General features: G+C 47.8%; 1 long non-coding RNA gene across 1 annotated transcript; it reads left to right on the forward strand.

Annotated features, from left to right (window-relative positions):
* The first annotated feature begins 17,098 nt into the window (after positions 1 to 17,098).
* LOC147979291 (uncharacterized) lies at positions 17,099 to 23,134 on the forward strand. Its single transcript, XR_015618621.1, has 4 exons — positions 17,099 to 17,962; positions 18,060 to 19,256; positions 21,615 to 21,679; positions 22,893 to 23,134. It is a non-coding gene; the product is annotated as an uncharacterized LOC147979291 (long non-coding RNA).
* Positions 23,135 to 23,903: the final 769 nt, after the last annotated feature.

The following is a 23,903-nucleotide window of genomic DNA, read 5'->3' on the forward strand; positions in this document are numbered from 1 at the left end:
CTTCTTCACAAAAAGAACACCACAACCCCACGGAGAAGTGCTAGGCCGGATGAGACCCAATCTTTCTTGCTCATCGAGTTGCTTCTTCAACTCCTTCAATTCTTCAGGTCCGAGCTTGTAAGGGCGTTTGCACACAGGTTCCGTGCCAGGCTCAAGTTCAATAACAAATTCAACTGGCCGGTGCGGAGGCATTCCTGGGAGCTCTTCTGGAAAGACGTCTTGATATTCGCAAACGACTGGAATTTGCGAGATGGCATCCAATTCACCCTTCTCATTGAGAGAAAACAGACGAATGGTATTATCCCGAGCGGCAAAGATAATTGCATCCTCAGACGAATGAGTCAATAGAATCTGCCTGGCTGCACAATCAAGATGTGCCTTGTGCTTAGAAAGCCAATCCATCCCGAGAATAAGATCAATATCCGAGTTACCAAGCACCATAGGAGAAGATAGAAACTTGTAGTCACCCAATGTGATAGAAACATCCGGAGCCATCATTTTTTTGTTCATGAACAAACCCGGAGAAGAAACCGCTATCGGCTTAGGCAAATCAATAGTATGAACATCATGCATGGATGCAAAAGGCTTCGACAAAAATGATAAAGATGCACCAGTATCAAAAAGAACTCTTGCGGAAATGTCATTAACAGGAAGGTTACCCATGATCACATCTGGTGATTCCTCTGCCTGAGCTGCATTCAGCAAGTTGACCTTGGCAGACTTGGGGTTATGCTTGACCACAGCTGTACTTGCCGATCTCACAGGAGGAGGAGGAGGAAGACGCCTCTGGTTGAAACACTTGTTGGCATAGTGACCCTTCTGTTGGCACTTGTTGCACGTGACCTCTGAAAGCGGACGGTGATACGGAGCACTCGATCTTGGAGCTTGAGACGAAGTCTTGTTCTGAAAGCCTGGGTTGGGTGGGTGGGAAGAACCACTGCCACCTTTGCTCTTCTGCTGATACGGCTGACGGAACGGAGGAGGAGGAAGCCTGAACTTCTGCTGCTTGGCCACTTGAGTAGAGGAAGAAGGAGTAACATCTCTGACTCGCTTCCTGGAAGCATCACACCTCAACTGAGCAGCCTCTTGCTTCAGTGCCATGTTGTAGAACTCATCGTATCTCAAGGGCTCGAAGAGAACAAGAGCGAGCTGAATATCTTCCCTGAGACCACCCCTGAACTGATATATCATGCTCTTCTCATCAGGCACGTCCTGCTTGGCAAAGTGGGCAAGCTTCTGGAACAATTTGTTGTAGTCATAGACAGACAAAGAGCCTTGCTTCAGATTGCGGAATTCCTCACGCTTGCTTTCAACCACGCTCTGCGGAATGTGATGAGCTCGGAAATCTCGACGGAAATCATCCCAAGTGATAACACGTCCACCTCTGGAATCCTTGTACTGCTGGAACCATTCTGCAGCTTGATCTTTGAGTTGGAAGGAAGCGAACTTGACAAAGTCCTCAGGTCTGACATTACTGCACTCGAAATGCTTACACAGATCCACAAGCCAATCGTCAGCATCGGTTGCCTCAACACAATTACTGAAAGTCTTTGGCCCGTTAGCAAGGAACTGGTTGAGTGTAGCAAAGTGACTCTGATTGCTGCCTTGATTCCCTTGACTGCCTTGATTGCGCTCTTGAAGAATTTGCATGATCAGCTGAGTGTTTGCATTGGTTGCGGCCATCACAGCTTGCCATGCCTCTGGAGGAGGTGGAGGCGGTGGCGGATCAGGATTCGGAGTCGTGCGCGTTGGAGGAGCCATCCTGAAGAGGTTGACCACCATTAGCACATTGACAGATAAATATTGAAGCTGAATCCAACGGAATGAAAAATTGCAACATATAGTCTTCACATCCGAACAAAATGAACGAATGCATTTCTCTTGAAGTGGTCACATATTCCTAAATTGCGAAGCCACGAAGAATCAGGTAGAAGGGGTACATCAACGGGGGATGGAATCAACATATGACGTCGAAGCAACTCGAATGCCACAACTGAAAATAAAACCAAGGGTTGGCTTGCGGAATAAGCCGGAACACACATATGATAGAAATTTCGTCCGAAGTTTTCGTGGTGGGACCTACACGGGCTCGATCGTACAGCACCATCATGTACAAGGCAGTGCACATGACCTACGAAGCGTCCCCGAGTCAGCATAGCCAAGGACTCTTTAAGACACAACGAGATCACTGTAAAATCGACCGTGAATAGACGAACCACTAGACGTCGAACCCCAATTTCATATCATACATCTGTCGGAAAGATATCCTAAGGCTACTTGAATTCCCACCTATGAAACTCCCGAACTTTTCCGGTTATGCAATCAGGTGTTGGGGATACAGGGGAAGCATAATATCTCACCCAAACTAGCAAATCCTACATCCAGCTGTATCCATCCTTCAACACATAACCAAGAAAACTTCGGAAACCATCTACCTCAACCTTCGAAAAGCATCCGTTATACAAGTTATGGCGATACTCCCGAACTCCCGCCCCAGTACTGGGTGGCGTCAAGGTTATCTCACCAACGAACTGCATAAAAGAGATTTTCGATGTCGGCGAACATATCTCAAGTATTCCAGAATTGCAATGATAAAATTATGATGACAACACCTCAGAGCTCAACTCCCCGGGACACTTCCACTAAACCCCTGACAGGAGGCACCAAGACAGTATTCTCATCATAAGCCATCGGAACAAATCCAAGATACTCGCGTGATCCAAAAATTTTTTTTAGTGAAATTTAAGAAGAGAAGAGTCAAAACTCTACGTCAGGATGCCTTACCAGAACGATGAGGAGACTGGGAAGTAAAAAGAATTCCTAAACTCTCCGATATATAATTCCTAAGGACTCAAAACATTTTTTTCTAGACACAACTCGGCTGCTAAAAAACGATCAAGCAATGGGGCTCCTAAGGTCGGGGAAGGCTCTGATACCAACTTGTAACGCCCTCGATGCGGCTATAGCTCCCACGTGTCGAGGCACGACTTAGAGACATAACCGCATTGAAAGCAATGTCGCAAGTCAGGCAATCATTACAACATCCCATGTAATACATAATAAAAGGGGGAGATAACATAGTTGGCTTACACTCGCCACGTCATATCAGAGTACATAAATAACATCCATCAAACAATCACTCATGGCCCGACTACGGCGCCAAAATGGAAAAGAACCCAACATGCGACAAGGCCCTGAATCAAACCCCAACTAGGCACCACTACTGATCATCGGGAAAGGAAACATAATAACGCTGAGAGTCCTCGTCGAACTCCGACTTGAGCTCGTTCTCGTCACCTGGAGCGGAATCACCTGGACCTGCATCTGGAATTATAGTATCTGTGAGCCACAGGGACTCAGCAATCTCGCACCCTCGCGATCAAGACTATTTAACCTTATAGGAATGGATAAGGCAGATATATGTGGAGTTGCAGCAAGCGACTAGCATATGTGGTGGCTATCTTATACGCAAGAGAGAGCGAGAAGAGGAGGCAAAGCACGAGCGAGAATCTAGAAGGACAACCTGTGCAAGCATTACTCCAACACCGTGTCCGCTTCCCGGACTCCGCCGGAAAGGGGCCATCACGGTAACACAGGCGTTTGATTCATTTTAATTAAGTTTAGTTAAAGTTATCTACAACCGGACATTAACAAATTCCCATCTGCCCATAACCGCGGGCACGGCTTTTGAAAGATCAATCCCTGCAGGGGAGTCCCAACTAAGCCCATGACAAGCTCTCACGGTCAACGAAGGAATAGACCTCCACCCGAGACACACCGATCAGACTCGGTAACCCGGTACAACAAGATAATTCGACAGGTTAAAACAAGACCAGCAACACCGCCCGAATGTGCCGACAAATCCCGATAGGAGCTGCACATATCTCTTTCTCAGGGCACACTCAGATGAGAAAGACGACGGGTAGGCCAGCCCAGAGTTGCCCCTGGTAGCCCCGGACATCGCTCGGTTGGACCAACACTCAGTGGAACACTGGCCCGGGGGGGGGGGTTAAAATAAGATGACCCTTGAGTCTGCAGAACCCAAGGGAAAGAAAAGGCTAGGTGGCAAATGGTAAAAACAAGGTTGGGCATTGCTGGACAAGCTTTAATCAAGGCGAAATATCAAGGGGTTCCCATTATAACCCAACCGCGTAAGGAACGCAAAAATCCGGGAACATAACACCGATATGACGGAAACTATGGCGGCAAGAGTGGAACAAAACACTAGGCGAGAGGCCGAACCTTCCACCCTTTACCAAGTATATAGATGCATTAAGATAACATGGCAATATAATGATATCCCCAACAAGTAAATAAATGATGTTCCAACAAGGAACGGCCTCCAATCTTCACCTACAACTAGCAACGCTATAAGAGGGGCTGAGCAAAGCGGTAACATAGCCAATCAACGGTTTGCTAGGACAAGGTGGGTTAGAGGTTGACATGGCAAATAGGAGGCTGACAAGCAAAATTTAGGCATCGTAGCATTGGCAAAGCAAGAGCGAGCAAACTAGCATAGAAAAGATAGTAGTGATTTCGAGGGTATGATCATCTTGCCTGCACAGTTGTCAGAGTTGACTGGATCCTCAGAAGCAAACTCAACTGGCTCCTCGGTAGCGAACTCGTCTCCCGGCTCTACCCAACAAGACAAACAAGCAACAAGGATACAATCAACCAAATGCAAGACCAAGCAATATGATGAAATGATGATATGCTATGCGGGATGCGATGCGGGATGCAAAATGCAAGATATAACAGGAAATGCATGAACCTGGCCTCAACTTGGAATTCCAAGGGTGCCACTGGATAGAGGGGATGAAATCGCTTGAAAACGATATAAAGATCATTGGAATCGGAGTTACGGTTTGGAAATGGCAAGCGTTTTAAGATATGACACCGGTCTACGATTTACAGCAAATAGGCATCTAAATGCAACGAAATGAACATGCTACAGCCACCAAACATGACAACAAAATATATGGAAGGGATGCCCACAAGATTCTTAACAAAAGACTAGCACTGAGCCACGGCCAAATCATCCATTAAGAGGTTCAAACAAGCATGGCAAAAACGCAAATGCAAAACAGATTCCAGACTTAGTGAAATTAACACTTGTCTGAAATTTCAGATCACGATGCTCTCTTCGGAGCAGCAAAACAACATGATACATGACCTGAACATGACAAGTAAGAACATGGCATGGAGCTACTCAACAAGATTAACAAAAGTCCCAAAGTGACCTGGGGCCAAAAGGGATCACAAAATATGTTAACGGGCACACGAACATAGCTAAAACACAATCAGTTTTCAGACTTAGTGAAAACTGAGACATGCTGAAATATAACTCACGAAGGCATGTAAACGAGCTCGATGCACTCACCATGGTGCAAGTCACAGCAAGCAAGCATACATCCATTAAGAAGGAACAAAATACAAGCTAGACATGGCAAGAACAATGGCATAGCATGCACGGATCAACTACAATGACTCCGGCAAAATCGCAAACAAGTTGACGATCTGCCCAGATTCACCACGAAGCAAAAGTTGATCTCGATTGAGTCAACCCAGAGCACTCCACATATGAAAACAAAGACATGGATAGATATAGAATAACATGAGTAACAAAAGTCCCTTACTGATCATCCTCAAAAGAGGCACGGATCATTAGGAAACAAGCTGAACATATGGCATCATGAACTAAAATATCCCAGACTTAGTGAAAACAACTAAGTCCCTGAAAACAGATTTGCCGGGTGCCTCACTTTGCAAGCTTGCACAAGTCACCATACACATCCTAAAAATGCATGGGTTGCACCTCTGGAAAGAACACAAAATGCTTAACAAAACATATGAAGGACTCACAGACATAGCATGCACACAATAATCATGGCAAAAATGACAAAAGTCTAAGATGAACTAGCAGATCTGACAATTAACTCACAAAGCCTCCTTCTAACAGAATTTTGGGCACCAAAATGAACTAAAATGAAAATGATGCAATGGAATGAAATGATGTACTCGTCGAGACGAACATTTTGATATATCATATGCCCAAATCGGAGCTACGGATGCAAAGTTACGGGCGGTCAAAGTAGGCATAAAAATTAGGGGGGAGAAGTGGGAAGTCAACCCAGATCTAGGGTTTCGGCACTGTTCACGGGCGCGCGAACCGAGGATGGCCGGGATCTCGCCGGAGTCTCGCCGGAGAGGAGGAGGCGCCGCGGAGGAGGAGGGGGCCGGCCGGACCGGGGCGGCGACGGCGGCGTGGCCGTGCGGCGGCGGCGTCCGAGGCGGGGCCGGGCGTGGCGGCGCCGGTCTTCACGGGCGGCGGCAACCTCCGGCTGGGGCGGCGGCGGCGGCCGGCCGGGAAGAGGACGGCGGCGGGGCGCGGGACGAAGGGCGGCGGCGGATCGGGCTCGCGGGGGCCCCTCCTGGGCCTCCCGGGCCGGCGGCGGGGATGTGGGCGCGGCCCACGTGGCGGCGCGTGAGTGGACAAGGGGCGGCGGCGGACGCTGTCCGGTTCGATCCGGACACGTCCGTCGGTGGCGGGGGTTGATCTGTTTTTTTTTAGCTAGGGTTTCGGACGGGGGAAGAAGAGATCCGAATGGAGGGGGTATTTATAGACATAGAGGGAGCTAGGAGAGTCCAAATGAGGTGCGGTTTTCGGCCACGCGATCGTGATCGAACGCTCTAGGACATGGAGCAGAGTTTGGTGGGTTTTGGGCCAAATTTGGGAGATGTTGGGCTGCAACACACACGAGGCCTTTTCGGTCCCTCGGTTAACCGTTGGAGTATCAAACGAAGTCCAAATGGTACGAAACTTGACAGGCGGTCTACCGGTAGTAAACCAAGGCCGCATGACAAGTCTCGGTCCAATCCGGAAATGTTTAATCCCCACACACGAAAGAAAGCTAGAAATGACCACCGGAGGAGAACGAAGCGCCGGAATGCAGAACGAACAACGGGAAAAATGCTCGAATGCATGAGACGAACACGTATGCGAATGCAATGCACATGATGACATGATATGAGATGCATGAAAATGAAAACAACACACGGAGACAGAACCCGAACCCGAGGAAATAAATATAACTTAACGCCGGAAACGGCAAGAGTTGGAGTACAAATAGGGAAAGTTACATCTGGGGCGTTACAACACCACTGCATATAGGGGGAGAGAGTTGGTGTTGACGGTAGCAAGATTGTTGATGAAGATCACTGTCCCGATCATTGCCCTGGTGGCACTCCGGCGCCACCGGAAGCGAGAGGGAGAGAGCACCCCTCCTTCTTCTTCCTTGGCCTCCTCCCTAGGTGGGAGAAGGGTTTCCCCTCTGGTCCTTGGTGTCCATGGCATGGGAGGGGCGAGAGCCCCTCCGAGATTGGATCTCCCTCTCTGTTCTCTTCTGTTTCGTGTTTCTCAGATCTGGCGAAAAACCGTTTCTTATATTCTCGGAGATCCGTAACTTTGATTGTGCTGAGATTTTTACACGATTTTTCCCGATATAAGCTTCCTTGCGCCCGAAGTAGAGGTCCAACCGACGTACGAGGTTGGTACAACCCAGCACCGCACGCCAGGGGCCTCTGGCGCGCCCTGGTGTATTGTGCCCTGTGTGGGCCTCCGTTTGCGGTGATTCCATCTCCCAAAAGTCACAAATATTCCAAAATAATTCTCCCTAAAATTTCATTGCATTTGGACTTCGTTTGATATGGATACTCTGCGATACAAAAAACATGCAGAAAATAGGAATTGGCACTTGGCACTGGATCAATAGGTTAGTCCAATAAATCATATAAAAAGTTGCCAGAAGTATGTAAAACTTGTATAATATTATCAGCAAAACAATCAAAACTTATAGATACGACGGAGACATATCACACCTCGCCGTCGACGCCACCGTCGACGCCTCACGCGCCGACGCCACGACGCGGTTGGCTGCGTTAAACGATAGTTCGTGGCGTTTTCTTGACGCCACTGTCGGTGCCTTCGATGAAGACTACGAGGTGTTTTCTCAGCGTTCATGTGCTTACCTCATCTTGAGAGCCAGCAGGTTGGTGCCTGCAGCGGCTCAGGCAACTCACCACTATGACGAGGGCACCCACGAAGCGGAGGCCTTGCCCTTTTCCATGTCCAAGGAGCCAATTGTCATGGATATCTCCGACAATGAGGAGTAGCTTGTCTTATTAGCTCACTATAAGGACCCATGTTCAGTTTGCTAGCTACTGCCTTTCCTTAACGAATTGTAGTGAATTGTGCTATCTACTTTTACCATGCAATATTCTGCTCTAGAGTATATGTTCTATATGTCGTGCAATGTGGTGTTCAATAAACTATTTGGTTCAATTCTGCAAATGTGATGTTCAATTTTTTAGGGTGCAATTTTCCAAGTTGTCTAGCATGCCTGGTTTGGTTAACTGTTCGATCTTCTGTTAGGAGTATGTTATATTGTGTAGTAGTGCTCAGTTAACGTTTGGTTCATTTGTTGTGGTGTTTAGTTAACTGTTTGGTTCAATTCCGCAATGCGATGTTGAATTGCTGTTGGTGCATTCTGTTATTGTATACCATGTGAGAAATAAATCGAATTTGGCTGTATTAAATACATGAGAAACAAATACGATTGATATATTTCCAAGTTGTTAAGCATGCTTGGTTTGGTTAACCGTCTGATATTCTATTAGGAGTATGTTATATTGTGCAATGTGGTGCTCAGTTAACGTTTGGTTCATTTGTTGTGGTGTTTAGTTAACTGCACGTGCATGGTCCATTGTCTAATAGCACATTATTGTGCAATTGCAGGAACCATTCTAATATTTAGGTTTTTAACAATTTGGTCTTGCACATGAAGGTCCTGCTGTCAGAGGTTTTGACCCACTGTTCGACCCTTTTAGCATATGGGGAAATGAGTTGTCCATGAATATCAATCAAGTCAGGAAACTCACAAAGATTGTTAGGATAATGAAATTAAAACAGAAAACAACAAGATCTTTGTCTGCACAATGAAGAAGACATCAGTTCACTACAAGATGGTACTAACTATTATACCTAGCTTATAACGCCCTAAGACCGGAGCTTCAGATGCCTTCCAAGGTTTCCGGGTTTCGTCGTGTGATTTGTTTGGTCCGTTGCATTTCATCTTTGCGTCATGTGCATTGCATCATCATGTCTTCAAACTTGCATTAGTCCGGGTCTCCCAGTTCTGTCCGTTGTCCGTTCTGAGCCCAGACACACTTGCACGCGCCCGCGGCATGTCCGAAATATTATTTTATAAGTGGCCGGAAAGTGTTCTCGGAATGGGATGAGAGTTGACGTGTGGTCTTGTTATAGTGTAGGTAGACCGCCTGCCAAGTTTCATCGCAATCGGAGTTCGTTTGACGCCCCAACGATTAAATATAGTGGCAGTATGGCCGGTCTAACCTCGGACGTTTTCGGTCTCCGGAAATCGTGTCGGGCTGCATCTCTCCCCTCTTCTCTCGGACCAACACACTCTCCATAGTCCACCTAGACCCAGCCAACCCCTCTTTGCACAGTGCACCGACCCCTCATGTGCGCGTCCGAAGCGTCCCGGACCCGACTCGGGCAGTCGTCACCGTTGGATCCGGATAATCCCCAAACATCTACAAAACATCTCCGTTTTGTTAATTGGGCTCCCTAGCCTATTTTTCCTGACCGTCTGATTATGATCGAAGGGACGAGATAGCCCCTAGCCTAAACTACCCGCTATATATAACCAGATCAACCCTAAACCCTAGCCTAGCTCCTAGCCCCTCCTGCACCGCCACCCTCCTCGGATCCAGCACTGGACCAACCACCTCTTTCCTCGTTTCAGATCCACCCAGCCGCTTAGATCCAACAAATTTCCTCCATCCTCGGGATCTTGCCCGATCCATTCGAGCCACCCGACCAACCTCCTTCCTCCTGGGATTTCCTCCCGAATCAACCAGAGCCAACCAGCGCCAGCCACTTCTCTCCATTGATCCATCCCACCAACAGAGCAGCCAGCCTCACTCCCTGTGCCCGAGGCCTCCCGAGCCACTCCTCGCCGGCAACCAGTTTTTTTTCAACCTCCTTTTTCCCTGTCTATCTCACTCACGCCATCTCTTTCCCTATCTTGCCCTACAAGAGCTTCCCGCGCCATGGCTGCTGCCCGACTCCTCCTGCCTCGCTCGATCTGGACCAAGAGGGTCCCGAGCATCTCCACCGTCGCCGCCTCAGTTGAGTGCCGCCCTGGTTCCCTTTCTCTCCTTCCTCCGGTCCCCTCATCTCATCTCCCCCTCTGAATCATGTTGCGACACCGCTATTTTCTACAGAGCCACTACCGTCACGGAGCCCCAACTCCGGCCACCTCGTCTCTGCGGTGCTCTGACGCCTCAGGTTCCGTCCGACCGCCGGCGTCCCATCCTCGCCTCTGCTTCGAACACACGTGCGCGCCTGCCTCCCTCGTCTCGCAAGCCTCGTCGTGGGTCGACCGCTTCCGCCGCCATGGGCTTCTTCATGGAGCACTCGACGCCATGGACGGCCTCGAGCTCGTCCCCAACGCCGACCTCCTCTGCTAGAATCTCCAGCCTCACCCCGTGCCCTGGGTTCGGCCGATCTGGGCCTCCCCATGCCCTCTCCGGAGTCACCCGCTGGTGAGCTCCTTCGTTGCGCCGCCCTGCCCCTTTTTCCTTCCTTTCCCTTGCGTCGCGCCACTGCCGTTCTCCTCGCCTCTTCGTCGTTTTGCTGTAGGAGTCAAGGCCGCAGCTTCCCCTTCCGCCGGATCCCGCCGCTGCGCTGCCGTTTCCTGTCTCCAGCCGCTCAAGTCATGTGGTGTTTTCTTCAATATGAAACTCCATTGCATATTGAGCTCCACTTAATTTGTAGTGTTGTTTGTTGCACTTTGCCATGCCATGCCACATATTTAAACCGGACATGCATCATACTTGTTTGCGCATCATCCCATGTTTATGTGGTGGTTGTTTACTATGTTGTGTGCTTCTTTCCGGTGTTGCTTCTTCGGGTTGGTTCCGATAACGTCGCGTTTGTGAGGACCCGCTCGACTACGTCCGTTTGTCTTCTTCATGGACTCGTTCTTCTTCCTTGCGGGATTTCAGGCAAGATGACCATACCCTCGAAATCACTTCTATCTTTGCTTGCTAGATGCTCGCTCTTTTGCTATGCCGATGTTGCGATACCTACCACTTGCTTATCATGCCTCCCATATTGTTGAACCAAGCCTCTAACCCACCTTGTCCTAGCAAACCATTGTTTGGCTATGTTACCGCTTTGCTCAGCCCCTCTTATAGAGTTATTAGTTGCAGGTGAAGATTGAAGTTTCTTCCTTGTTGGAACATGGAGATGTTGTTCCTTATTGGAACAAGTTTACTTATTGGGATATCACAATATCTCTTATCTAATTAATGCATATATATACTTGGTAAAGGGTGGAAGGCTCGGCCTTATGCCTGGTGATTTGTTCCACTCTTGCCGCCCTAGTTTTCGTCATATCGGTGTTATGTTCCCGGATTTTGCGTTCCTTACGCGGTTGGGTTATAATGGGAACCCCTTGACAGTTCGCCTTGAATAAAACTCCTCCAGCAATGCTCAACATTGGTTTTACCATGAGCCACCTAGCCTTTTCTTTCCCTTGGGTTCTGCAGACTCAAGGGTCATCATTAGTTTAACCCCCCCCCTCGGGCCAGTGCTCCTCTGAGTGTTGGTCCAAACAGAGCCACTTGAAGTGCCACCTCGGGGAAACTTGATGGTTGGTTTTAGTTGTATGTAGTGCTCATCTGAGTGTGCCCTGAGAACGAGATATGTGCAGCTCCTATCAGGATTTGTCGGCACATTCGGGCGGTGTTGCTGGTCTTGTTTTACCATTGTCGAAATGTCTTGTAACCGGGATTCCGAGTCTGATCGGGTCTTCCCGCTAGAAGGAATATCCTTCGTTGACCAGGAGAACTTGTGATGGGCTAAGTTGGGACACCCCTGCAGGGATTTGAACTTTCGAAAGCCGTGCCAGCGGTTATGGGCAGATGGAAATTTGTTAATGTCCGGTTGTAGAAAACCTGAAGTTGACCTTAATTAAAATGCACCAACCGCGTGTGTAACCGTGATGGTCTCTTCTCGGCGGAGTCCAGGAAGTGAACACGGTGTTGGAGTTATGCTTGACATAGGTTGTTCTAGGATCACTTCTTGATCATAGATTTCTCGAACGTGCTTTGCCTTCTCTTCTCGCTCTCTTTTGCGTATATGTTAGCCACCAAATATGCTAGTCGCTTGTTGCAGCTCCACCTCATACCTTTTACCCTTCCTATAAGCTTAAATAGTCTTGATCGCGAGGGTGTGAGATTGCTGAGTCCCTGTGACTCACAGATACTTCCAAAACCAGCTTGCATGTGCCATTGAATCGTGCAGATAATGCAACCAAGCTCAAGGAGGAGCTCGATGAAGATCTTGTTCCTTGTGTTGTTCCGTATCCAGTTGATCAGTAGTGGAGCCCAGTTGGGGTCGATCGGGGATCTGTGTAGCATTTGGGGTAGTCTTCTTTTATTTTGGTTCCGTAGTCGGACCTTGATTGTATCTGGATGATGTAATGCTTTGTTCATGTATTGTGTGAAGTGGCGGTTGTAAGCCAACTATGTATATTTTCCCTTATGTATTACATGGGTTGTGTGAAGATTACCTCACTTGCGACATTGCTTTCAATGCGTTTATGCCTCTAAGTCGTGCTTTGACACGTGGGAGATATAGCCGCATCGAGGGCGTTACAAGTTGGTAATCAGAGCCTTCCCCGACCTTAGGAGCCCCCTGCTTGATCGAATCGCTTGCGTTATTGAGTCTAGAAATGTTTTGAGTCATTTAGGAATTATATATATCGGAGAGTTAGGACTTCTTTTTACTCCTCAGTCCCTTCGTCGCTCTGGTGAGGCATCCTGACGTAGAGTTTTGACTCTTCTCTTCTCAAATTTCACTAAAAAAATTTAGGATCACGCGGGTATCTTGGAATCATTCCGATGGTTTTGTGATGAGAACATTGTTCTTGGTGCCTCCTGACATTTAGGGGTTGTGGCAGTGTCCCGGGGAGTTGAGCTCCAAGGTGTTGTCGTCACAATTTTATCGTTGCAGTTCTGGAATACCTGAGATTAGTTTCGCTGACATCGAAAATCTCTTTTATGCAGTTGTTGGTGAGATAACCTCGATGCCACCCAGTACTGGGGCGGGAGTTCGGGAGTATTGCCATAACTCGTATAACGGATGCTTTTCGAAGGTTGAGGTAAACAATTTCCGAAGGTTTCTTGGTTATGTGTTGAAGGATGGATACAGTTGGATGTAGGATTTGCAAGTTTTGGGTGAGATATTATGCTTCCCTTGTATCCCCAACACCTGATTTCATAACCGGAAAGTTTCGGGAGTTTATAAGTGGGAATTCAAGTAGCTCTTAGGATATCTTTCTGACAGATGTATGATATGAAATTGGGGTTCGACGTCTAGTGGTCCGCCTATTCACGGTTGGTTTTACAGTGGTCTCGTTGTGTCTTAAAGAGTCCTTGGCTATGCCGACTTGGGGACGCTTCGTATGTCATGTGCACTGCCTTGTACATGATGGTGCTGTACGATCGAGCCCGTGTAGGCCCCACCACGAAACCTTCGGGCGAAATCTCTATCATATATTTGTTCTGGCTTATTCTGCAAGCCAATCCTTTGTTTTGTTTTGGGTTGTGGTATTCGAGTTGCTTCGAAGTCAAGAGTTGATTCCATACCTTTCCTAAGCGGTGTTCTCATATTCCTATGTGAATACTAATCCTTCTCGTTTATCGAGATTGTCTTGTTAATCCTTTTCAATCGGCGTGTTCTCTCTTCAAGTGGATCCGATCTTTTTCAACATCCGCAAGATCAACTCAAGTCTTCTCAACGGCGTTTGTTTCATCCATCCCAAGTTGTCTTTGTTTTCCCGCCCACCCACCCTTGTTTTCTTCAAGGACTAAGATTTCTTATTCAAGTATACTTTTATTGATGGGAAGCTTCTCCATTCCTTTTCCGTCAATATTCTTATCCGGTGATTCTCAAGAAGATGCTAACGAAGCTTCAAGTTCGTCTCTCGTCACTCATTTTCTTCTCCGGTGGATTCAATTCAAGCTTTTGGTGTTGATCATATCCTTTCCTTGTTTCAGAAGTTTTATCATACCGGTGCACCTCATAATCATCCACTCTTCGCTATTCAGTTGTTCCGGAGTGCTCAAGAAATCTCAGAAGATTCGTGTTTCCACTCTGCTTTCGTTCAAGCTCTTTCGAGGATGTTATCTCATTCAAGACATTTAATTCAAGCGGCACATTCTCTCTTTTAAATCATCAACGGTGTTTCTTTTGAGTGGGCCCTAACCCACAGGTCTTTTCCCAGGATCTTACCTGACTCTTCTAATCTTTCCGGAGTTATTCTCAAATTCTTTTCTAAAGTTTGACATAAGAATGATTTATCATCAGTCAAATGTCTTTCTCCAAGATCGGTTAAATTCTTTTCATCATTGGCTCAACCTCTTCATTTTGATTCTTCCGGAGTGCCGAAATAATTCATGGTTGTGTTTCTCATCGCCATTCTCTGCATTTGAATACCGAAGAAGAGTTTTCCTCCATATCTTATCCGTTCTCTCAAGGTCCATGGTTCTAGCTTGATGCTTCCTCTCTTAATTGTTTTGATTGTGAGAATTCTTTTCATCTATCCGGAGCAATTCAAGAGGCTTTTCAGTTTGATTATCCGGATTCCAACAATTCAAGTTTACTCATTCTCAGCTTTCAGTTATCATTCTCCAATCTTACCGGTGCATCATTCAAGCTTTCTATAATCAGCTCGTGATCTTATATTCACTTGTATCTAAACTCTCTAATGTATGTTCGTTCATTTGCTAATCCTTACGGGTGATTCATCCTTTTACTTCATTCGTTGTTCAATTCTTATGGTGGTTCGTTCAAGAGTTCTCTTTCTTGGTTATCATATCAATTCACTCATTCTTTCCAATCCTACCGGTGGTTCATCGAAGACCTTCTCAAGTTATGCCATATCTCTCTTAATCCTTTCCAACGGGAATAAGTAGTATGCCAAATCCGTTGCTTGTCATCAATCTAAATTGGTGAAGGATGAGCATAACATAATTCTTATTCTTGATTCACCCAAATGATTAATTCATTATTCCGGAGGTTCATCAAGAATTCTTGTTTTCAGTTGTTCATCCTTCTTTCCGGAGTGCCAAGTTTTTCTCAGTTATTTCATCGTGAAGATCCATCTAATCATCGCAAGGATTCACCTTGTGTTTCCAACTTCTCTTTCCTTTCGTTCGATCATTCTTTTATTATCGGAGTTCTTCATGGAGGTTCTACATGATGGTTAATCAAGGATTTATTTCCTTCTCGAAGTGTTCATTGCGATTCTTTTCAGAGGAGCTCAAGCATTCTTATTCTTGCTATCCGGAGTGCAATTCTTTCTTCCATATCATTGGAGGTGGTATTATGTCATTCTTGATTATTTGAGTTCATGTTTCATGATTCATAGGTTCTTAAGATGGGGTATTTTAAATCCATCAACCTCTTCGTTGGAGTTATCTTGGGTTATATTTCACCTAAAGCCTTCCCTAAGGATTGTCGCTAATTGTGGTGCGCATAAATGATCCAAGCCCTTCATTTATCCTCCCGGTGAAATAAGTTTCTCGTCTCTTTCTTCTTATCAATCCAATTCTTTTTCCCGTGAGTGGCAGGTTGTCACCTCATAATTTGAGATGTATTCCATAAGACCATATCAAGCTTATTCTTTTCGTTGTTGGTTTTCCAACAACTCCGTTCTAGCATTTGTTGTAAGCGTGCTCTCGTTTTCCCTTCGTTCATTCCATTCTTACTTTTGTTCTGGAGGCATTGTGTTGCTGCTGTCTTCAAACCTTCTTCTTGTTCTTGTCAGGATCCTGTTCTTTTCATGCTTATCCTTTTAACCGGAGTGTTGTGTCATATTTGTTCAAGCTCTTTCATTTTATCAAGTTTTTCATCTCTTTTAAACCGGAGTGTTGTCCGAGATCTTTCTTACCCCTTGTTCCATTCATTCAATAGTTACGGAGGCAGTGTATTGCGACTTCATCAAGTATCTTCTCATCTTATCAAGTTCTTATTCAATTCCTTTTCTTTTCAATCGGAGTGCTGTCCGAATTTTTTCTTCCTTGTTCCTTTTTCCTAACGGAGTGCATTCAACTTTGTTCTTCTCCGTTGCTTTCTTTCTTTCGTTTGCTCAACCTTTTTAAGGTTCTTTGGTCTCACTCGTTTGTCAAAGAAGCAACTTAGTTTTACTTCTTATCTTTCTCTTCCGTTTGTCCCTCCGGTGCCATTCTAGATCTCGGGACAAGATCCTCTCGTAGTGATGGAGTGTTGTAACACCCCAAGACCGGAGCTTCAGATGCCTTCCAGGGTTTCCGGGTTTCGTCGTGTGATTTGTTTGGTCTGTTGCATCTCATCTTCGCAACATGTGCATTGCATCATCATGTTTTCAAAACTTGCATTAGTCTGGGTCTCCCGGTTCCGTCCGTTGTCCGTTCTGAGCCCACACACACTTGCACGCGCCCGTGGCATGTCCGAAATATTATTTTATAAGTGGCCAGAAAATGTTCTCAGAATGGGATGAGAGTTTATGTGTGGTCTTGTTATAGTGTAGGTAGACCGCCTGCCAAGTTTCATCGCAATCGGAGTTCGTTTGACGCCCCAACGATTAACTATAGTGGCAGTATAGCCGGTCTAACGTCGGACGTTTTCGGTCTCCGGAAATCGTGTCGGGCTGCATCTCTCCCCTCTTCACTCGGACCAACCCACTCTCCATAGTCCACCTAGGCCCAGCCAACCCCTCTTTGCACAGTGCACCGACCCCTCATGTGCGCGTCCGAAGCGTCCCGGACCCGACTCGGGCAGTCGTCACCGTTGGATCCGGATCATCCCCAAACATCTACAAAACATCTCCGTTTTGTTAATTGGGCTCCCTAGCCTATTTTTCCCGACCGTCCGATTACGATCGAAGGGACGAGATAGCCCCTAGCCTAACCTACCCGCTATATATAACCAAATCAACCCTAAACCCTAGCCTAGCTCCTAGCCCCTCCTGCGCCGCCACCCTCCTCGGATCCAGCACTGGACCAACCACCTCTTTCCTCGTTTCAGATCCACCCAGCCGCTCAGATCCAACCAATTTCCTCCATCCTCAGGATCTTGCCCGATCCATTCGAGCCACCTGACCAACCTCCTTCCTCCTTGGGATTTCCTCCCGAATCAACCGGAGCCAACTAGCGCCAGCCACTTCTCTCCATTGGTTCATCCGACCAACAGAGCAGCCAGCCCCGCTCCTTGTGCCCGAGGCCTCCCGAGCCACTCCTCGCCGGCAACTAGTTTTTTTTCATCCTCCTTTTTCCCTGTCTATCTCGCTCACGCCATCTCTTTCCTTGTCTTGCCCCTACAGGAGCTTCCCGCGCCATGGCTGCTGCCCGACTCCTCCTGCCTCGCTCGATCTAGACCAAGAGTGTCCCGAGCATCTCCACCGTCGCCGCCTCAGTTGAGTGCCGCACTGGTTCCCTTTCTCCCCTTCCTCCGGTCCCCTCATCTCATCACCCTCTCTGAATCATGTTGCGATGCTGCTGTTTTCTGGAGAGCTAATGCCGTCACAGAGCCCCAACTCCGGCCACCTCGTCTTCGCGGTGCTCTGACGCCTCGGGTTCCGTCCGACCGCCAGCGTCCCGTCCTCACCTCTGCTTCGAACACACGCGTGCCCCTGCCTCCCTCGTCTCGCAAGCCTCGTCGTGGGTCGACCGCGTCCGCCGCCATGGGATTCTTCATGGAGCACTCGACGCCATGGACGGCCTCGAGCTCGTCCCCAACGCTGGCCTCCTCTGCTAGAATCTCCAGCCTCACCCCGCGCCCTAGGTTCGGCCGATCTGGGCCTCCCCATGCCCTCTCCGGAGTCACCCGCTGGTGAGCTCCTTCGTTGCGCCGCCCTGCCCCTTTTTCCTTCCTTTCCCTTGCATCGTGCCACTGCCGATCTCCTCGCCTCTTCGTCGTTTTGTTGCAGGAGTCAAGGCCGCAGCTTCCCCTTCCGCCGGATCCCGCCGCTGCGCTGCCGTTTCCGGTCTCCAGCCGCTCAAGTCCTGCCTCGCCGCACCTCTGCTTCGTGCGAGCAAAGATGAGACGACTGCTGCAGAGCCGCCTCGTCCCGCCGCGCTGAACCGCTGCTATCTGCTTCGTCAAATCGTGCTAGAGGAGCTCGCCCGGTCCAGCCGCGCGTTGACCACGCTGGCCAGCTGCGTGGGCCGGCCTCCTCTCCCGCCGCGGCCCAGCACCGCTTCCAGCAAGGCCCAGCTCCCTGAAGCCCAACGTGAGGAAGCCCACCTCCTGTTTGCTCCTGTGCAGCCCAGTTCGGGCCAGTTTCGGCCCGACTCATGTTTTTTTCCCGAGGAGTGATTTATCTATTTATCCAGTTAAAAACAGAATTGCAGAAAAACCCTCTTGTTTCATGCATATAATAACTCATCATCTATGCACCGGATTAAAATGATTTATAAATGAAAGTTGCTTAGAATTTTGTGTAGTTTCATAATATGTCATTTCCATCCATGTTCAATATGTTTAAAATGTTGTTTGTTTAAATTTTCTTAAATAACTTGCTAAAATGATTTAATTCATAACTATTTAACCGTATCTCGGAATTTAATAAACTTTATATATGATTGGGGTAGAAAAATGCCTAGTTTAACATGGTGGCTTTACTTTGCATGTTTAATAACTCTAAAATGGTGTTTAGGACAGAACAGCACCAAACCTAATTTATGCATATGGGGATTTACCAGAATGGTTGTTCGTTGTTTCCGGCCTCATTTAAACTTGACTAGATAGTTAGTTTAACTTTGCTTCACCTCTTGCCATGCTAACCAACATTTAATATTGTCGAGTACCTAAACGAGAGAGAACTAAATAAGTCATGTGATGTTTTCTTCAATATGCAACTCCATTGCATATTGAGCTCCACTTAATTTGTAGTGTTGTTTGTTGCACTTTGCCATGCCATGCCATGCATATTTAAACCGGACATGCATCATACTTGTTTGCGCATCATCCCATGTTTATGTGGTGGTTGTTTACTATGTTGTGTGCTTCTTTCTGGTGTTGCTTCTTCGGGTTGGTTCCAATAACGTCGCGTTTGTGAGGACCCGCTCGACTACGTCCGTTTGTCTTCTTCATGGACTCATTCTTCTTCCTTGCGGGATTTCAGGCAAGATGAGCATACCCTCGAAATCACTTCTATCTTTGCTTGCTAGATGCTCGCTCTTCTGCTATGCCTATGCTGCGATACCTACCACTTGCTTATCATGCCTCCCATATTGTTGAACCAAGCCTCTAACCCACCTTGTCCTAGCAAACTGTTGTTTGGCTATCTTACCGCTTTGCTCAGCCCCTCTTATAGCGTTATTAGTTGCAGGTGAAGATTGAAGTTTGTTCCTTGTTGGAACATGGAGATGTTGTTCCTTGTTGGAACATGTTTACTTGTTGGGATATCACAATATCTCTTATCTAATTAATGCATCTATATACTTGGTAAAGGGTGGAAGTGTGACACCCCTAGTTCTGGTATGCTCGAGGCTAGCTAGTCATGTGTGCATCATGTTTAAATTTCATTTAAATTTGAAATGAGGATTTGTGAAACCCTCAGAATCATTTCTGGAAATGACCCAGATAAAAATTGCTCCAAAAAGGTCCAAGAAAATGTTCATGTTGTTCTCTAAAAATATGGGACAGAGATGAAAATCAAACCAATATTTTTAGGAGCTCATAAGTATTTATTTTGGGCATTTGGAATCAATGCAGTAATTATTTGCTTTTGATATACAAATGTTATATATATATTATATGTCCAAAAATTGTGCCATTTGTTGAGGAGCTCTGGAATAATACCACTAGCCCCTACAAAAATTGGCATAATAAAACAAAGTGGTTTAGTATTTTTATTAAACCAAACAAATGTCCGAAAAAATAGGAAAGAAACAAAAACAGAAAGCTTACCTGGCGCTTACCTACAGCCATCTGGCACCTCAGCCGGCCCAGTAGTGCGGCCCACTGGCCCAACCGCCAACCGTCGTCCTCCTGGCGACGACAGAAGGACAGGGGCACGCGCCGGCGCGCGCGGCCACGCGTCCGGCCGGGGCCACGTTCCCCGCCACCTCCTGCTTCTCCTCGTCGTCGTCTGGATGCCCCGCGCGATGCCACGCGCCGCCCCGACCTCTCTCCCTCTCCCTCGCTCTCCCTCCTCCTCTGGTTCTCTTCCGCGCGACCGCCCGAGCACCACCGTCGCCGTCGCGCACGATTGCCGCGGCCACCGCCTCCTCCTCGCCCTCTCTTCGAGTCCAGAAGCTCTGCCACGTCGTCCTCCACCTCTTCGTCAAGCCACGCGCCTCGGGAGGCCCTAGAGAGCTGCCTCGCGGCCGTCTTCATCTCCGGTCGCCGGAGATCGTCTTTGCCGCCCCGTCGTCTTCAACGCGTCCCCGAGCTCGCCGACCGCCTCGTCCGAACCGCCATGAGCTTCTACGCCATTCCCCTCTCTCCGTTTAGCCGCCTGCATGCCGTAGCCCCTTTCCTCGCCATGGCCGTAGCTTCTCGCCGCTGTCTATGTCGCCGCCATCGCCCTGGCCATCGCAGCCCGCAACCGAGCACGTCACCGTGCTCCTGGTGCCACGAGGGTGCCGCAGAGCCCCTCGGTGGCCTCCCCGTGCCCCACAGCCCGCTCCCGCTTGAAGCCCGTGCTCCGGCCGCCACCCCGAGCTCCGCTCCGATGAGCTCCGGCCGTCCCCGCCTCTCCCACTTGCTCCAAATGACGCGGACGAGGCTCAGCTCCTCACCCGTGGTCTCCGCCGCCCGAATGGTCGCCGGAGGGCGATTCCCATGCCCTCCGCCGCGTTCGGCCTCGCCGACGGCTAAACGCCGGCAGGTTTGACCGCGTCAACCCCGCTAATTAACCCCCCCCTCTGTGACATTGACAAGTGGGCCAGGCCCCTGCTAATTTTAGTTAGATGTTAATAAAACTTAATTAGCTGATGTTACTGACAGTGGGCCCCGCGCCCTAATCTGTTAATTAGATTAGAAATAACCCCTCGGTTAAACTAACTATGACACTGACGTGTGGCCCCCACACGTTAGGTTTGACCTGGTCGGCTCCGTTGACCTGCTGACGCAGGCAGGATGCAGTGCTGACGCAATATTTCATTTTCTGGTTTAAAATTAATCAGGAGATTCCAGAAAATTATTCAAACTTCAAAAAAATCATAGAAATTTAACCGTAGCTCAGATTGAAATAATTTATATATGAAAAATTATCAGAAAAATACAATCTTTCCATCTGTACCAGTTTCATGCATGACAAAACAACTTATACCTGCTATATAGGTGAAAACATATAAATGGCATATATAAGAGCTTAATTTGGAGTTGCATTTGAACCCTTGGTTCAAATGGACTTCATTCAATTTGAATACTAGTTGCATTAGCTCAAACAGCATCACATCTTCATGCCATGTTCATGCATCATATTGTTGCATATGCTTGTGTATTGATTGTTGGCACCGTTCCTTCTTGATAGGTCCTGCTCCGGAAGTGTTCGAGAGTACCTATCAGTGAAGCAGTGCCCCCCTGTTGATCTACCAGGCAAGCAACCCCCCTTGTTCATTCTGATACAATCCCACTCTCTCGCTCCTGCTCTGTTTTATTGCATTAGGACAACAACGATTCAACTGCTACTTTATGCTACGGTAGTTGAACCCATTCCTCTGCATGACCTGTCATTGCCACAGTAAATAGTTGAAACCCACTAGCATGTGTAGAAGTTGATTGAGCCATGTGGTGTTCCTACCATGCCATGCTTGCTATTTCTTAGAGTTGTTTCAGGTCTGATTCATCGGGAATGAATTGGAGTGGTACGATATGTTCTGGTGCTGAGAGTTAAGCGTGTGAATACGATTTGGTAAAGGTAGCGGTGAGAGGCCATGTAGGAGTACATGGTGGGTTGTCTCACTGGAACCATCCTTAAGCACTGAGTTCCGTGTATGTTGTCCAATGACTAGCTACTACCACACATTGGAATGCTTAAGTGCCCTCTCGACTTATTAGCCAACTTGATCTCTGTCCAGGAGTCACAAATAGTTTCTGGTGTTTGTAGGTAGTGTTAGTAGTCTACCAAGTGGCACCCGGCCAGTGGGCTTGGGACAGACTAGGCACAAGTGGCACGGTGTACCAAGCGTAGATCCATCCGGTGCGGTGGGCTTGGGAACCCTGCACATATCGTTTGGGGCCGTGAGCGACACCCCGGCCGGATCTCCTTGCTGATGGAACCCGAATCGGCGATAAACCTGGATTAGAGTCGTGTGTGGTTAGTCAGGTCATGGCCGACACCCTCGCCAGGCTTCCGCTTAAAGGTTGTCGAGGTACATGATGTGTACATGGTGATAAGTGGTGAGAGCGTGTGTGAAGAAGTACACCCCTGCAGGGTTATCATGATCTATTCGAATAGCCGTGTCCTCGTTTATGGACTTCTTCGATGCTTACGTGGTACATAAACAACTTAAAGTGGATACTCTAAAATGCTCAAGACAAGTGTGAGTGCTATTGATGGCCTTCTTGTCAGGAGACGAGGATGGATCCATAGTAGTGTTTTGATGTGGTGATTAGTGGACTCGTGTGCGCTGCCTCATCTCAAAGAAGTTTCTCATTGTCGTAGAACAGGATAGCCACTGAGTCAAAGCTGGCTTGCTGCAACTAAACCCCACATTACCTTCTTGATACAAATGCATGTATGATAGGATCTGATGTAAGTCTTGCTGAGTACCTTTGTACTCACGTTTGCTTTATTTATGTTTTGCAGGTGAGACGTCTGTCTCACTAGTAGTATCGCTTGGACTTCGACGAGTAGCTTGTTACCTCAGCTACGATCTTGTACCTTGGAGGGACTTGTAGATAGTCAGGTTTCTTAGCCTTTTTCTTTTGTAGTTATCTGTACTCAGACATGTAATGCTTCCGTTGCTTGTATGCTCTGAATGATGGGTCATGTGACCCCTGTTTGTATTAATGCTATGTGGCTCTCCTACGCCTTTATTTATATGAGTTGCGTTATGTTGTGATGCCATGTTGTACAACACATACTTGCATGTGATGCGTACGTGTGACGTGTATTGCTATGTGTGGGATCCGACAATCTAGTTGTTTATCCTTGGCAGCCTCACATATGGGCAAATGTAGTCTAGTGCTTCCTTGAGCCATAGTAGTCCGCTACAGCCCGGTTCACCGGAGTCCTGCTAGCCCAGCACTACTACTCGGGACACTCGACTGGCTGGCATGTGTTTCACTTCATTCCTGTGTCTGTCCCTTCGGGGAAATGTCACGCGGTGACATCCGGAGTCCTGGTAGCCCAGTGCTACAGCCCGGATTCACACGCTATTGACCGACATGCTCGATGTGAATCATGTATGCCTGTCCCCATAGGTTAGTGCCGCTTTGGGTTCACGACTAGCCATGTCGGCCCGGGTTCTCTGTCATATGGATGCTAGTGACACTATCATATACGTGAGCCAAAAGGCGCAAACGGTCCCGGGCCATGGTAAGGCGACACCCGTGGGAATACCGTGCGTGAGGCTGCAAAGTGATATGAGGTGTTACATGCTAGATCGGTGTGACTTAGAATCGGTGTCCTGACAGCTTTGGTATCAGAGCCTGACTTCCTATAGGACTTCCAAGCCAACCTGGTCGAAGTTGAGTCTAGAAATTCTTTAGTTATGTAAGGGAATTGATTGTGGAAGGGAATGTAAGGCTCTTTTTACTCCTTATACCTCATGCCTTCTGATCTGAGTCATCGTATCTTTCCTACGGGGTTAAGGAG

The sequence above is a fragment of the Triticum urartu genome, chromosome 3A (assembly GCF_056163025.1).
Source record: "Triticum urartu cultivar PI428250 chromosome 3A, HENAU_Tu73, whole genome shotgun sequence".
Taxonomy (NCBI): domain Eukaryota; kingdom Viridiplantae; phylum Streptophyta; class Magnoliopsida; order Poales; family Poaceae; genus Triticum; species Triticum urartu.